Source organism: Dendrobates tinctorius, unplaced genomic scaffold, assembly GCF_039654945.1.
Source record: "Dendrobates tinctorius isolate UK_male_01 unplaced genomic scaffold, ASM3965494v1 ptg000046l, whole genome shotgun sequence".
NCBI classification, from domain to species: Eukaryota; Metazoa; Chordata; class Amphibia; order Anura; family Dendrobatidae; genus Dendrobates; species Dendrobates tinctorius.
The window spans coordinates 43,510,723-43,528,726 of NW_027361714.1; the positions used below are offsets into that span (position 1 = coordinate 43,510,723).

General features: G+C 41.5%; 1 pseudogene; it reads right to left on the reverse strand.

The window, feature by feature from the left end:
* Positions 1-17,185: 17,185 nt before the first annotated feature.
* LOC141089651 (cytochrome c oxidase subunit NDUFA4 pseudogene) lies at positions 17,186-17,426 on the reverse strand (annotated as a pseudogene).
* Between the last annotated feature and the right edge of the window lie 578 nt (positions 17,427-18,004).

Here is an 18,004-nt window from a genome sequence, read left to right on the forward strand (position 1 = left end):
AGGTTGAAATTATCTTTTAAAAAACGCAAAAGATCATAATTCTCAGTAGTTAATTGTTCTGTGTAAATAGGACTTGCACTGCTGAGCACCTTAGCAGCCTATGTGCACTGAGCAATCTATTATAGTGTGCATCATTTACTGTAGTCTGCCTATGTAGAAAGGTTATTAAAAGACTTCTGATCTTTGAAGATTTACCAATCGGTGGTCATTTGCTACCACTGGTCGATCCATGTAAATGCACCCTTATATAATAAAGATACAATATAAATATTTACATCCATCACCTTACTGCTGAGTCGCTGACATTTCTTCTGATAAGAGTAGTTTCCCTTGTTTGCTCTCCATCTTTGCAAACCTTCATGTTGGCAGTCTATCAGCCATGGAGGTAAAAGTGGCTGGGACCCTAGGAGGTAGCGACCATGCTATTTTAGAATTTTGGATAACTAGAGGAGGAAGACCTGTGAAGACTCAGACGTCAAGGTTAGATTTCAGAAAGGCAGATTTTAAGGGATTCAGAAAGAGAATTGGAGGGATCCAATGGCTGGATATCCTTAAAGACAAAAATGTCCAGGAAGGATGGGAAATCTTGAAAAATTGAAATTCTCAAAGCACAATTGTTAACAATTCCGAAAAGAGGGAAGAATAGGAAGCATTTAAGGAAGCCAGGATGGATGAACACAGAACTTAAGCACATGCTAAAAAGGAAGAAAAAAATGTTTATAAAATGGAAAGAGGGAGGCATATCTAAAGAAGAATATAATGCTGTCTGCAGAACCTGCAGGGCACAAATCAGATTAGTAAAGCTGACAATGAATTGAGGCTTGCAAGAGATGTCAAAAGCAATAATAAAGGATTTTGGGGATATGTCAAAAGTAAAAGAAAAGTCAAAGATGTTATAGGATTTTTACAGGATGAAAATGATGAAATGGTAAGACAGGGTGTTGAGAACACCAAACTTTTAAATTCCTATCTCAGAAAGGAAATGTAATATCAACTGTTCTTCACTGTCCTATTAAGGGAATAGAAGAATCCAGGATATCTATAAACAGAAAGATAGTGAGGAAACACTTAGCTAACCTAAATGAATTCAAGTCTCCAGGTCCAGATGAATTACACCCCAGAGTACTGAAGGAGATAGCAGAAGAAATTTTTGAACCCCTCTCCATAATCTTTGAAAATTCTTGGAGAACAGGAGAAGTCCCAGAAGACTGCAGAAGAGCAAATGTTGTTCCTATCTTCAAAAAGGGGAAGAAGGTGGACCCAGGAAACTATAGGCCGGTGAGTCTGACTTCTATACCAGGAAAGATCTTTGAACAAATTATTAAACAACATGTATGTCAGTACCTGGATAAGAATGAAGTGATTAAACAGAGTCAGCATGGGTTTGTAACTAATAAGTCATGTCAGACTAACTTAATTTCCTTCTATGATGGAATCACTGATTGGGTGGATCAAGGAAATGCTGTTGATATAGTATATCTTGACTTCAGCAAAGCATTTGACAAAGTATCTCATACAATCCTTATTGAAAAAATGACTAAGAATGGAATGGACAAGGCAACTGTTAGGTGGATTCATAACTGGCTTAGTGATCGGACCCAAAGAGTGGTCGTAAATGGCTGCACATCCAGTTGGAAGAATGTCTCAAGTGGGGTACCACAGGGCTCTGTCCTGGGCCCTGTATTGTTCAACATCTTTATCAACGATTTAGATGAAGGAATTGAGGGTAAACTGATTAAATTTGCTGATGACACAAAGCTAGGAGGGATAGCTAATACTAGAGAAGAGAGAGAGGATTCAAAAAGATATAAATAAACTGGAGAAGTGGGCAGCAACTAACAGAATGGTTTTTAACAGGGAAAAATGCAAAGTACTACATCTGGGCAATAAAAATGAAAAAAGCATATACAGAATGGGAGGAATAGGCCTAAGCAACAGCACATGTGAAAAAGACTTGGGTATACTAATAGATCACAGACTGAATATGAGTCAACAGTGTGATGCAGCAGCAAAAAAGGCAAATGCAATTCTAGGAGGTATTAACAGAAGCATACAGTCTAGATCACGTGAAGTCATTATTTCCCTCTACTCCTCTTTGGTCAGACCTCATCTGGAATATTGTGTCCAGTTTTGGGCACCACATTTTAAAAAAGACATCAACAAACTGGAGCAAGTTCAGAAAAGAGCAACCAGAATGGTGACCGGTCTGCAAACCCTGTCTTATGAGGAAAGGTTGCAGGATTTGGGATTGTTTAGTTTTCAAAAGAGAAGACTGAGAGGAGACTTAATAGCTGTCTACAAATATCTAAAGGGCTGTCACATTGTAGAAGGATCCACTTTATTCTCATTTGCACAAGGAAAGACTAGAAGCAATGGGATGAAACTGAATGGGAGGAGACACAGATTAGATATTAGAAAAAACTTTTTGACAGAGTGATCAATGAGTGGAACAAGCTGCCACGAGAAGTGGTGAGTTCTCCTTCAATGGAAGTCTTCAAACAGAGGCTGGACAGACATCTGACTGGGATGATTTAGCGAATCCTGCTTTGAGCAAGGGGTTGGACCAGATGGTCCAGGAGGTCCCTTCCAACTCTACGATTCTATGATTCTATTCAATGATGCTATGACATTGCAGAATTTGCTGCACTGATCACCGTGCCTCCAATAAAATAAAAAAGACTTATACCTATGAATACATACAGTGCCTTGCAAAAGAATTCAGCCCCCTGGAACTTTTCAACCTTTTCCCATATATCATGCTTCAAACATAAAGATACCAAATGTAAATTTTTAGTGAAGAATCAACAATAAGTGGGACACAATTGTGAAGTTGCACGAAATGTATTGGTTATTTTAAATTTTTGTGGAAATTCAAAAACTGAAAAATGGGGTGTGCAATATTATTCGGCCCCTTTACTTTCAGTGCAGCAAACTCACTCCAGAAGTTCATTGTAGATCTCTGAGTGATCCAATGTTTTCCAAAATAACTAATGATGATAAATATAATCCACCTGTGTATAATCAAGTCTCCATATAAATGCACCCGCTCTGTCATAGTCTCAGGGTTATGTTTGAAGCACAAAGAGCATCATGAAGACCAAGGAACACAACAGACAGGTCCGTGATACTGTTGTGGAGAAGTTTAAAGCCAGATTTGGATACAAAATGATTTCCAAAACTTTAAACATCCCAAGGAGCACTGTTGTGAGTTCATTTTTCCCTTCACCGTTGAGGTCTGATGAACTCCCTCCTCTGGTGAAGGAAGGTAGTGAGGCTGATTACCAAACACCTTGGCAGCTAGATGATGACTGGGTGGCTGGAATTGAGGACTGGATATAAGGCAGCCAACGCCCTTCTGCCTTGCTGGTGATCCTGCTGGATTCTTGGAGACCAGTCTGATTCCTGAGTCTCAAGGCTAACTTTTTCTGCTCTGCTTTGTACACTTCAGTTTTGTTTTTGTTTTGCCTTATTTTTTGGGAGTTCTGCCATCCCCGGCCGGAGGTGAGCTGAATTCCATTTTTGTCTCTGATCTGTTGATCTTTTGCTCTGTCTTCAGAATATACCTGAGTGCTGATATAGTCTTTTGGAGCCTAGCGACTTCAGGGCCTGTTTTTCCTATCAGTCGGTTGGCACATTTTGGATAGGGTTTTTGCGGATGGCAGACAGCAGCTTTCCTATCCTGTCTTATTTTAGTTAGCTTGGGCCCCATCATTTGCTCAACCTATCTTTCTATCTGTGTTAGTGTTTTCATCTTGCTTCACCGTCATTATATGTTGGGGGCTGCCTATTGCTTTGGGGTCTGCTCTGGGGCAGTTTAGTTTTTCCCCTTTCTGTCTTTAGGCTATGTAGTTCTCCGGCTGTGATCGAGGGGTCTAGGGCACCGTAGGAACCCCCCACGGCTACTGCTAGTTGTTGTGGATAGGTTCAGGGGTCTGCAATCCGATAGCTGCCAACCTCTCTGGTTTTTCTGGACTTAGCTTGTATTTTGTTTTTTCCTCATTCGGTGACTCATCATAACAGAATCACCAGCTAAACCGCAGATCCTAGAATACTCAATAGCAGGAGAGAATTGTAAAAAAAAAAAAAGTGTGTCAGAATTTTTTTTTTTGTGCATATTTTTTCCTCTATATCTCTGAGGCCATAGGGGGAATTTTTCTCTCAATGGAGATGAAGCAATTGTCTGATCGTGTGGAGCAGCTCGCTGCTGAAGTGCAGGGAATTTCCGCCTATCTTGCTCATTCACATGCTGCAGAACCAAAGATTCCTACTCCTGATGTGTTTTTTGGGGATCGGTCTAAATTCTTGAATTTCAAGAATAATTGTAAATTATTTTTTGCCTTGAATCCTAACTCGTCGGGGAACTCCGCGCAGCAGGTTAAAATTGTCATCTCTTTGCTGCGCGGCGATCCCCAGGATTGGGCGTTTTCTTTGAAACCTGATGATCCTATTCTGAATAATGTGAACGCATTTTTTCAAGCATTGGGATTGTTGTATGATGAACCTAATGCTATTGATCAGGCTGAAAAAACCCTGTTGGCATTAAGCCAGGGTCGGGATTCGGCAGAGTTGTACTGTCAAAAATTCCGTAAGTGGGCGGTCCTTACTACCTGGAATGACGGTGCCTTGGCAGCCCTCTTTCGGAAGGGTTTGTCAGAGACTGTAAAAGATACTATGGTGGGATTTCCTGTTCCCTCTGGTCTTGACGATTCTATGTCATTAGCCATTCAGGTGGATCGGCATTTACGTGAACGCAAAACTACACGAGAGATGTTGCCACCTGTTGAACAAATGTCTGAACCTATGCAATGTGATAGAGTTTTGTCTAGGGCGCAACGTCAGGAGTTCAGAAGGCGTAATAAGCTGTGTTTTTTTTGTGGAGATGCCTCACATATTATTTCTGTCTGCCCTAAACGAGAGAAACGTTGTGCACACACGTTTTCTGTGGGTGGTGTTCAACCTAAGTTTCTTCTGGCAATTACTCTGATCTGCTCCCTGTCCACATTTTCCGCCAAGGCTTTTGTGGATTCGGGAGCAGCTCTGAACCTGATGGACTTGGATTTTGCTAAACGTTGTGGATTTCCTATGACACCTCTGCGGACGCCTATCCCTTTGAGGGGTATTGATGCTACTCCTTTGGCGAAGAATAAACCTCAGTTTTGGACCCAGGTGGTAATGCGGGTCACCCCAGACCATCAAGAAAATTGCAGATTTTTGGTGTTGCATAATTTGCATGATACCATTGTTCTGGAGTTTCCCTGGTTGCAAATCCATAATCCAGTTCTGGATTAGAAATCTTTGTCTGTGGTGAGTTGGGGTTGTCGGTGTGCCCTAAGTGATGCTCCTGTTTTCTCCACCTCTCCCCAGTCGCATGATGTTCCTGACTATTTGGCTGACTTTTATGATGTATTTAGTGAGAATGAGTCTGCGTCTTTGCCTCCTCATAGGAGTTATGACTGTGCAATTGAGCTGAACCCGGGGTGTAAATTCCCCAAGGGTCGGCTTTTCAATTTATCTGTACCCGAGCACGAGGCTATGCGATCCTATATTAAGGAGTCGTTGGAGAAGGGTCATATTAGACCATCCTCTTCACCCTTAAGTGTTGGGTTTCTTTTCGTGGCTGAAAAGGATGGTTCATTAAGGCCTTGTATTGACTATCGTGCCCTCAACAAAATTACTGTTAAATATCAGTATCCGTTACCCCTGATTTCTGATCTATTCTCCAGAGTTAAAGGTGCTTGCTGGTTTACCAAGCTTGACCTCAGGGGGGCGTATAATCTTATTCGCATTAAGCATGGGGATGAATGGAAGACGGCGTTTAATACTCCGGAGGGACATTTTGAGTACCTGGTGATGCCTTTTGGGCTCACTAATGCCCCTTCTGTCTTCCAGTGCTTCATGAACGATATATTCCGAGACTTTGTGGATAAATTTTTGATTATCTATCTGGATGATATTTCGATCTTCTCCAAGAATTGGGACTCTCATGTGGAACATGTTCGGACTGTGTTCCGGATTTTGAGGGAGAATTCCCTGTATGTCAAGGGATTGAAATGCCTTTTTGGGGTACAGAGGATTTCATTTTTGGCATTTATTTTGTCTCTGTCAACTATTGAAATGGACCCGGCCAAGGTACAGGCCATTTATGATTGGGTTCAACCCACTTCTTTGAAGGCCCTCCGGAAGTTTTTGAGTTTTGCTAATTTTTATCGAAAATTTATATCTAATTTTTCTGGTATTGCCAAGCCATTGACTGATTTGACTAGGAAGGGTGCTGATGTGCTGAAATGGTCACCAGAGGCTGTTTCTTCCTTTCAGGAGCTGAAGCGAAGATTCACTTCTGCTCCGGTTTTGCGGCAACCTGATGTCTCACTCCCGTTTCAGGTGGAGGTGGACACTTCTGAGATTGGTGCAGGAGCGGTGTTGTCCCAAAAAGATCCTGTGACATCTAAAATGAATCCTTGTGCTTTATTTTCCCGAAAGTTCTCCCCATCCGAACGTAACTATGATGTGGGGAATCGGGAACTGTTGGCCATGAAATGGGCATTTGAGGAGTGGAGACATTGGTTGGAGGGAGCCAAACACCAAGTCATGGTCCTTACTGACCACAAGAATTTGATTTACCTGGAGTCGGCCAAGCGCTTGAATCCTAGACAGGCTAGGTGGGCCTTGTTTTTTACACATTTTGATTTTGTGGTCTCTTTTCTTCCGGGCACTAAGAATGTCAAGGCAGACGCCCTCTCTAGGAGTTTCCTTGCTGATTCTCCTGTTGTGACTAAGCCTGCTACCATCTTAGGTGAGGGGGTAGTTCTTTCTGCCATCTCGCCCGATTTGAGACGTGCTCTGGAAGAGTTTCAGGAGGACAAACCTGAGCGTTGTGCCAGTGGAAAGTTGTATGTTCCTGACCAGTGGAGGAAGAGAGTGATGTCTGAAGTTCATTGCTCTGCATTGGCTGGTCATCCAGGTATTTTTGGTACTAGAGATCTGGTGAGTCGGTCTTTTTGGTGGCCCACCTTGTCTCATGATGTCAGGAATTTTGTGCAGTCCTGTGGGACTTGCTCCCGGTCTAAACCTTGTTCTCGCTCTAGTGGCTTGTTGATGCCTTTGCCGGTGCCCAGGAGGCCATGGACCCATATTTCAATGGATTTTATCTCTGATATGCCTGTCTCTCAGAGAATGACTGTTATTTGGGTGATTTGTGATAGATTCTCTAAGATGGTCCATCTTGTACCACTCCCTAAGTTGCCATCTTCCTCTGAGTTGGTGCCCCTGTTTTTGCAACAGGTGGTTCGCTTGCACGGGATTCCTGAGAACATTGTATCTGACAGAGGAGTTCAGTTTGTGTCTAGATTTTGGAGGACTTTCTGTTCCAAGCTGGGAATTCAGTTGTCCTTCTCCTCTGCATTTCACCCTCAGACCAATGGGCAGACGGAGAGAACAAACCAGACTTTGGAGTCGTATTTAAGATGATTTATTTCTGCCGATCAGGATGATTGGGTTTCATTTTTGCCCTTGGCCGAATTTGCTTTAAATAATAGAGCTAGTTCTGCCACTTTGATGTCACCTTTTTTTTGTAACTTTGGGTTTCACCCTCGATTTTCTTCAGGGCAGGTGGAGCCTTCTGCCTGCCCAGGTGTTGACACTGTGGTGGAGAGAATGCACCAGATCTGGGACCAAGTGGTGGATAAGATGTCTCTCTCCCAGGAAAAGGCCCAGCGGTTTTCCAACCGGTGTAGGACCGTTGGTCCCCAGTTTAAGATGGGTGATATGGTTTGGTTGTCATCAAAAAATATCGTTATGAAGGTGGCTTCTCCTAAGTTTAAGCCTAGATTTATTGGACCTTATAAGATTTTGGAGATTATTAATCCGGTCTCTTTTCGGTTGGCTCTTCCTTTCACATTTAAAATTCATAATGTGTTTCATAAGTCCTTGTTGAAGAGGTTTGTTGAACCAGTAGTTCCTGTGGTGGCACCTCCTGACCCTGTATTGGTTGAAGGTAACATGGAATATGAGGTAGAGAAGATACTGGATTCCCGTCTGACTAGACGGAGACTCCAGTATTTGGCTAAGTGGAAGGGTTATGGTCAGGACTCAGGAGGATAATTCCTGGGTCTCTGCCTCTGATATTCATGCCAAAAGATTGGTGCGTGCCTTTCATTGGGCTCACCTGGATCGCCCTGGTGGCATGGATGAGGGTTCGGTGACCCCTCCTCAAGGGGGAGGTACTGTTGTGAGTTCATTTTTCCCTTCACCGTTGAGGTCTGATGAACTCCCTCCTCTGGTGAAGGAAGGTAGTGAGGCTGATTACCAAACACCTGGGCAGCTAGATGATGACTGGGTGGCTGGAATTGAGGACTGGATATAAGGCAGCTGACGCCCTTCTGCCTTGCTGGTGATCCTGCTGGATTCTTGGAGACCAGTCTGATTCCTGAGTCTCAAAGCTAAGTTTTTCTGCTCTGCTTTGTACACTTCAGTTTTGTTTTTGTTTTGCCTTGTTTTTTGGGAGTTCTGCCATCCCCGGCCAGGGGTGAGCTGAATTCCATTTTTGTCTCTGATCTGTTGATCTTTTGCTCTGTCTTCAGAATATACCTGAGTGCTGATATAGTCTTTTGAAGCCTAGCGACTTCAGGGCCTGTTTTTCCTATCAGTCGGTTGGCACATTTTGGATAGGGTTTTTGCAGATGGCAGACAGCAGCTTTCCTATCCTGCCCTATTTTAGTTAGCTTGGGCCCCATCATTTGTTCAACCTATCTTTCTATCTGTGTTAGTGTTTTCATCTTGCTTCACCGTCATTATATGTTGGGGGCTGCCTATTGCTTTGGGGTCTGCTCTGGGGCAGTTTAGCTTTTCCCCTTTCTGTCTTTAGGCTATGTAGTTCTCCGGCTGTGATCGAGGGGTCTAGGGCACCGTAGGAACCCCCCATGGCTACTGCTAGTTGTTGTGGATAGGTTCAGGGGTCTGCAATCCGATAGCTGCCAACCTCTCTGGTTTTTCTGGACTTAGCTAGTATTTTGTTTTTTCCTCCTTCGGTGACTCATCATAACAGAGCACTGTGCAAGTGATCATATTGAAATGGAAGGAGTATCATACCACTGCAAATCTACCAAGACCCGGCCGTCCCTCTAAACTTTCATCTCACACAAGGATAAGACTGATCAGAGATGCAGCCAAGAGGCCCATGATCACTCTGGATGAACTGCAGAGATCTACAGCTGAGGTGGGACAGTCTGTCCATAGAACAACAATCAGTCGTACACTGCACAAATCTGGCCTTTATGGAAGAGTGGCACGAAGGAAGCATTTTCTCAAAGATATCCATAAAATGTGTCCTTTAAAGTTTGTAACAAGCCACCTGGGAGACACGCCAAACATGTGGAAGAAGGTGCTCTGGTCAGATGAAACCAAAATCGAATTTTTTGGCAACAATGCCAGGCCTAAAGGCAACACAGCTCATCACCCTGAACACACCATCCCCACTGTAAAACATGATGATGGCAGCATCATGGTTTGGGCCTGCTTTTCTTCAGGAGGGACAGGGAAGATGGTTAAAATTGATGGGAAGATGGATGGAGCCAAATACAGGACCAATCTTGAAGAAAACCTGTTGGAGTCTGCAAAACACCTGAGACTGGGACAGCGATTTGTCTTCCAACAAGACAATGATCCCAAACTTAAAGAAAAATCTACAATGGAATAGTTTACAAATAAACCTATCCAGGTGTTGGAATGGCCAAGTCAAAGTCCAGACCTGAATCCAATCGAGAATCTGTGGAAAGAGCTGAAAACTGCTGTTCACATCTCCATCAAACCTCACTGAGCTTGAGCTGTTTGCCAAGGAAGAATGGTCAAGTATTTCAGTCTCTCGGTGTACAAAACTGATATACCCCAAGCGACTTGCAGCTGTAATCGCAGCAAAACGTGGCGCAACAAAGTGTTAAGATAAAGGGGCCGAATAATATTGCACGCCCCACTTTTCAGTTTTTGAATTTCCACAAAAATTTAAAATAACCAATAAATTTCATTCAACTTCACAATTGTGTCCCACTTGTTGTTGATTCTTCACTAAAAATTTACATTTGGTATCTTTATGTTTGATGCATGAAATGTGGGAAAAGGGTGAAAAGTTCCAGAGGGCCAAATACTTTTGCAAGGCACTGTATATACAGTATATACCTTTGTATCCTGGAAAAAAAAATCGCCCACATTGCATCAATGACTGAACATGCACCACACCATTAATATATAATTGACGATGTTCAACCCACCATTCAAAATATAAATTGGTAAGTCAGTTCTGTGTCTCCCATTAACTTTAATTTACCACTTTATCTTGCCCAATAATAATATAAATTAATTAGCCACAGTACTCATTCCCCCAAATCATTACCAGTATCCTCAACTCCTCTCCTCTGTGCTCCTCACGCTCCCCCATCTATCTATGTAAGCACCAGTTGGCCACTGTCCCCGAACCCCATAAGGCACTGTGGCCGTGTCACTTGCGGAGGCATGGCCTCACACACTAAGAACAACCTGTGAGAGGCGTGGGCTGAGAGATGATGGCAGTGGCTCGGTATAACACCATACGTGACGCAGCGGTGAGCACTGCAGTGTAGTCTGCAGGGATGTGACGATCACCTGCACAAGTGACATATACATTTCCACTATTCCCAAGCAGGCACAGTAACAGCAATACAAAAATCCAGAGGGATGATATAGAACAGATATGTTGGAAAGCGCAAACGGCGTGAGACATGTCCGCTGCTCCTGTCAGCACCACTAAGCATACACAGATGTTGATTTTACCGCACTCCCGATGCGATAGCATCGGGCCTATTTCTAGTTTAATTATAATTACATTTTCTCCCCTCTATTCATTATAATGTCATGTTTTCTGTTCCACCATCCTTCCCCAATTCAATATTATGTCCTGTCCTCACCCAACACCCCCACTCAATTCATTATAATGTTATGTTCCTTTCCACCCCCCACCCCAATTCATTATGTCATATCCTCTCATAGCCCCACACCCAATTCAGTATAATGTCAGGACCTCTCTCCCCTGCCACCCCTAATTCATTATATTGACTTGTCTTCAAACCCACTCCCCACCCCAAGTCATTTTAATGACAAGTCCTCTCCCACACCCAATCCCTATTCATTCTCGTACTTTCATGTTCTCTCCCATCTCCAGTCCTTATTTACCATAATGTTATATCCTCTCTCACCTCCCACTCCCAATTAATTATGTCATATCTTCTCCCTGCCCTCCCTCATAGAGTATAATGCAGCCCTCCATCAGAGCGAAATGCAGCCCCCATAAAGTATAATGCAGTCACCTCATAGAGTATAATGTAGCCACCCCATAGAGTATAATGCAGCCACCCTCATATAGTATAATGCAGCCACCCTCAGAGTATAATGCAGCCCCCCATAGAGTATAATGCAGCCCCCCCTCATAGAGTATAATGCAGCCCCCCTTGGGCACAATATATACAGCATAAGAGAATGCTGTATTTCATCTCAGAAATGTGGTGGCCGTATCTCAAATCAGCCAAACCTGGTGACAAGTTCCCTTTAAGAATGTTGAAGATGAATTTATTTCTAAAAGGGCTAAAATTAAAGATAACACATTTCCTTTGTACTTTAGGAAAATATATATTTTTTCATATTTTGTATTTTAAAAATTACAAAAAGGAAAATGGGTCAATGCAAAAGTTTGGAGACCCTTGGACCCTTGTGTGCTCATATAACTTTGACCAAGGTATCAGACCTTAATAATCCTGTTAGAGTTATGGCTTGTTCACTATATTTGTTAGGGAAGTCCAGGTGATACAAATTTCCCAGCTTTATAAAAACCCAGCTTCCACTAAATTTGTACCAAAAACAGCAGCCATAGGTTCTTCTAAGCAGCTGCCTAGAACTATAAAAATAAAAATTGTTGAGGCCAACAAAACAGGAGAAGGTTATAAAAAGATAGCAAAGCATTTTCAAGTTGACCTTTCCTCAGTTTGAAATGTAATTAAGAAATAGCAATTAACAGCAACAGTGGAGGACAAGATAAGGTTTTGAAAATCAAAATTTCAGTGAGAGTTGCTCGCAGAAGATGGCTAGAGAGGCAAATCAGAAACCACACTTGACTGCAAAAGACCTTCAGAAAGATTTAGCAGACTCTCGTATTGTGGTACATTGTTCACCTGTTCAGAGACACCTGCACAAATTTTGCCTTCATGGAAGAGTCATATGAAGAAAACCTCTCCTACATACTCATCAACAAAAATTCAGCATAAGAAGTATGCAAAAAAAATCAAAACAAGTCTGATGCATTTTGGAAACAAGTCCTGTGGACTAATGAGGTTAAAATAGAACTCTTTGGCCACAATGATGAACGGTATCTGTGGAGAAAAAAAGGCACAGAATTTCAGGAAAAGAACTGTTAAGCATGGGGGTGCATCAGTCATGCTTTGGGGTGGTCTTACAGTCAATGGCATGTGAAACATTTCACTGGTAGAGGGAAGAATGGATTCAATGAAATTTCAAAAAATTCTTGATGCAAACATAACACCATAATTAAAAAAGCTGAAGTTGAAAAGAGGATGGCTTCTACAAATCTATAATGATCCTAAACACATGTCAAAATCTACAATAGCCTACCTCAAAAGGTGCAAGCTGAAGGTTTTACAATGACCTTCACAGTCCCCTGATCTGAACATCTTTGAAAATCTGTGGCTAGACCTCAAATTAGCAGTACATGATAGACAACCCAGGAATCACATAGAACTGGAAGAATTTTCCAAGGAAGAATGGATGTAAATTCTTAAAACAAGAATTGAAAGACTCTTAGCTGGCTACAAAAAGCGTTTACAAGCTGTGATACCTGCAAAAGGGGGTTCTACGAGGTACTAACCATGCAGGGTGCACAAACTTTTGAATTGGCCTATAATCCTTTTTTTTAGCTTTTAAAATGTAAAAAATGACATTTTTTTTCAAAAATACAAAGTAAATGTGTCTTTAACTGTAGCCCTTTTAGAGAAACTTTTACATGCCACTATATTCTTCAGCCGCAGTACCTCCTATGTGATGTATATACAACAGTCTTGGTGTCTCCTTTGTGATATATACATCTATGTGTCTGCTATGTGATATTTACACAACAGTCCTTGTGTTTTCTATGTGAGGTACTGTATATACAACATTCTCTGTGTCACCTATGTGATGTATACTGCAGATCTCCTGCTTGAGTTCTATTAATGAATTGGGAGCAGTGATGAATTTTATGAGACCTGCGGTGTAATATACATCTCTGTTCAGTACGACTGCTGTTAGTTCTTTACAAAACTTATCATCGCAAAGAGTCGCCTGCCCACCAGACCAACACAAATTTGGATAAACAGTTACTAGTAGTGATAAGCGAGTATATAATCTTTACTCGAGATTTCCCGAGCATGCTCAGGTGATCTCCTAGTATTTGGATGTGCTTGGAGATTTAGTTTCTGACGCCGTAGCTGCATGCTCGGGAAATCTCGAGTAACCAGGATACTCGCTCATCACTAGCAGTTACGAGTAGCAACATTATCCATATTACTTAAGACCACACTCACACTAAAGACAAGCAGTGCTAGCCATCACTTTAGGGGTGAGCTTATTAAATGTTTGACCAAATATAGCAGGGTAATTTTCAAATTGATAATTTTGTACACCCTCTGAAGGATGATATAAATGGGGATGATATAAATATCCAAATGGGCCTAGGGAGTTAAAAGGATCCCCACCCGGCCTTAGGACATCTTTTGCATCTAGGAGTATCTCTGTTGCTGTGTGGAGAAACTAGCGTATTCATTATACTGACCACTTTTGTCATCTTGGTTGCAACAAATGATAGTCATCTTTTTTGTTGTGCTCTGCATAGGTAGGGCAATGGACATCAAGCAAGCTACCTTACTTAAATTAAGCTAATGCTTGCTGGGCACTGAGCACTCCCTGTTCCCATATTTTGCTACTATAAGATTCCCCTATGGGGTTGCTGTCTGGAATTATATTCACCCAAAATGAATGACATGAAATTTGCTGCCCCCAGTCCATCCCAATGCAATGCTACTGGTCAAGGATATGAATTTGTGGTATTTATTAAATGATAGCTGATGGATGAGAAAGTGACCAAACCTGTTTATCAGGTCTTCCTCTAATTGAAAAATAGCTTTCTCATGTACAGTGTTTTTTATTAAAACCCCTTCGTGACCGGGCCAATTTTTTAAATTCTGACCAATGTCACTTTATGTGGTCATAACTCTGGAATTCTTCAACAAATCCCAGTGATTTTGATACTGTTTTTTCGTGGCACATTATAATTTATGATAATAGTAAATTTAGATTGATATGTTTTGTATTTATTTATAAAAATATCAGAAGCTTGACAAAAATGTAAAAAAAAATTGCAGTTTTCAAACTTTGAATGATTATCCCTTTAATCCAGATAGTCATACCACAGAAAAACATGAATAAATAACATTTCCCACATGTCGGCTTTACATCAGCACCATTTTTAAAACTGTATTTTATTTTGAAAGCCTTTTTTAGGAGGTTTAAAAATGTAGCAGCAATTTTTCATTTTTTCAAGGAAATTTACAAAATTTATTTTTTTGACGGACCTATCCAGGTTTGAAGTGACTTTAGGGGTGCTATATATTGTAAAACCCCAAACGTGATACCATTTTAAAAACAGCACCCCCTGACATATTGAAAACTGCTGTAAGGTAGTTTATTAACCCTTCAGGTGATTTTTAGGAATTAATGCAAAGTGGTATAGCAGGAATGAAAAAGTGTTTGTTTACCACCTAAATGTCGCTAACTTCTGAACTGACCGCTATATCCAGGAGACTCTAAGGCCGCTATTTGGCCATGAACTGCTATGGCAAACATCAGGACCACACAATCATGATCTCGGTGTGTCAATTAGATTAAAGTGCAAGCCCCCACAATCTTTTAACCATTTATTTGATGTAGTCACTTTTGACAGCAGCAACTAAGGGGTTAAACAGATATGGACGGTGACAACACCAATCATTTGTGATGCAGCAATTTGTCAGATATAGCCGAAAGCTGCTGGATTGTCACCTTTATGGGGATGATATTCTCCTATATCTCAGGTCAGTATATATACGTATAGGCTGTCTTGAAGGGGTTTTAAGAGGAGGCTGAAGGACAGGTATGGTCAAATGCTTCTCCATTAGTGGCCATTTTAATAAGAGGAAAGCTATGTAGTTTGTGAGGAAAGTTGCAGCAAAGAGATCCTGTAATACTCACGTATTAGCAAGTGACACAAAATTTTGTCTCCAATTTTGTAGAAATAAAGATAAAGTGGTTGACCCATTTAAAATAAGTAGTATCATCCAATCTGTGGATGACTAATCTATTATATGCTAGTCATGTACTTTCTTTTTTTTACTCGGATCTTTACACTTAAAAAATAAAGCCTGGCAAGAAATGTATAGAAAAATTAGGCCTTTTTAGAAAAAAAAAAAAAATAATAATAATAATTATATATATATATATATATATATATATTTGTGTGTATAAAATAAACACCTCATTTATTTTTACATATCTCATTTCTCGTGAAACAAGAAAAATGAAGCTATTCAGCAGTACATCATTTAGCATAAATTGCTAAATTTACCAAAAGTAAATTAGTTTTGTTAATCAATGATAAAAAGTCATTCACAAATAAGGCAAGGTAAAATAATTTTGTTATTAGGTGATATAAAACAACTCCGTGACATTGGAAATTCAATGAATCACGCTTAAAAGCTATCTCAAAGTGATTTTGGTCTTTATGCTAAGAAAGAACCAGAAACGTCAAGTTTCTGAGCTTTAGTCAACAAACGCAAGATAGCAATAAAGAATCGCTTACCTTAGAGTTAATGTTTTCTTCATAAATGGCAACCAGAAAAGGTTATGTAAGTACAAAGACCATGAAATAAACATATAGGCAGCATTAAAGGAGTTTTCTGGTTTATAACATTGTGAGAAAGGAGGAAATTAGCTGAAAATGTGTGATAATAAGTGGGAAAATAGGGGAACAGGAAAATTCTAAAAAGTTAGGTTTTGGTAAAGTTTTTTTTTAATTGTTAACATTTTTTCCCATTTAATTTCCATTATCAATGAATGGCTCGGATTATATGTGTGTGTGTTTAGGCAATCAAAGCAGCATCCTCCATAAAAGCATTAATATAACAAATGCTTACAATGCTCAAGATATTTAGAGCTGTTTGAGACAAAATAACCTACAAACAAGAAATGTTCCATACAATGACAACTTTTCTGAAGAACAGAAATTAATATGCCAAGTATGAAGACAATTTCAGTATATAACATAAAACATTAGGGTGTTTTTTAATTGCTTCTATTTAATCTATGTGGAGCAATAGAATCTTGAGCAAAGAATCAAAATATAGGGTTAAAGGAGTGTGAAATATAACATTTTTAATTTGGTTTAGCATTTAAAGGGGTTGTCCAGTGCATCTATGTTCCACTCAATCTGACATGGATGAGGCCCTTAAGGCCCCTTTACGTTTAGCGATGCACCAGCAATCCCGACGACGATACGACCCGGTCAGGATCGCTGGTGCATCGCTAAATGGTCGCTAGTGAGTTGCCACACAGGCAGATCTCACAGCGATGCAGCAGCGATACAGCGGTCGTTACTTACCTTTCAGACGCGGCGATCCTGACGTCCTCCCGTTCGCGTCCACGCGTCACTCGTCGGCGCCACAGGAAGCCCAGCGGGAAGCGCCCGATGAGAAATGGACGTGGACGATCTCGCACGATCAGCGACAGACAGCGGGGGAGCCGGTCGGAGGTAAGTATCACACATAGTGATATCGCTAGCAATATCGCTGCTGCGTCACCAAATCGGTGATGCTTTAGCGATATTGCTAGCAATATCGCTATGTGTAAAACCCCCTTTACTCTCTGCTGGTTCCTTATAAATAATATGACATACAGTAGGTGGTTATCTCGACAACTGTCCTGTGTTGTACAGCTCTCTCCACATGATGTCAGATTAACGACAGAGCGAGCCGAGAAAACATCACCGGCCAGATCTGATTAAATAGCGGGAATGGACATTCCTGGACTGAATGGTGGCGGTTTCTGTGTGACCGTGGGGTGGTGGGGGGCTTAGAAGTCAGGACTATATCTTCTTCAACTTCTTGTAGTCGATTGTTTTGTTGTAAAACTTGTACTGGTAGTTGGGGCTCTTCTTACTCCAGGGGTTCAGGTTGTTTTTCTTGTCCCAGACGACTTCAGGGCTGGATGTGGTCACCCTCAGAGCATAGAGAAGGGAGCCGACACCACCACACCCCACAAACAGGAACAGGGGGATCAAGCTCCGGTGTTTCCGGGCATGGGTGAGCATAGTATGGAACATGATGGCAGCCAACGCCCGGAAACACCCGAGCTTGATCCCCCTGTTCCTCTTTGTGGGGTGCGGTGGTGTCGGGTCACTTCTGTACGCTCATGCCAGCTATTATTCAAAAGCCACAATAAACCACGATTTGAAGTAATTTTGATGAATCAGAAGACCACTACTGTTTTAATAACTATGTAAAGTGACTTCTCCATCTTCGCAAATTGCAAATGGGTTTAATTTGAGATCCTTCCAAAATTTCTCATGCTTTAGTCTCACTTCTTTACCAATTCCTAACATTATTTTGTTTAGAAGAGACTAAAGGTACTGTCACACTAAGCGATGTGACGTTATAGCGATATTGCTAGCGATATCGCTGTGTCTGATACTTACCTCCGACCGCTCCCCCACTGGTTATCGCTGATCGCACGAGAACGTCCAGGACTGTTTCTCGTCGTCAGCTTCCTGCGGCGCTTTCTGTGGAGAGACGAGCGACGAGCGTGGAGCCAGGCGGGAGGACGTCAGGATCGCCTAGTGTGACAAGTAAGTAGCGACCCCCGTCCCCAGCAATGTCGCTGGTGATATCTGCCTGTGTGGCAGCTC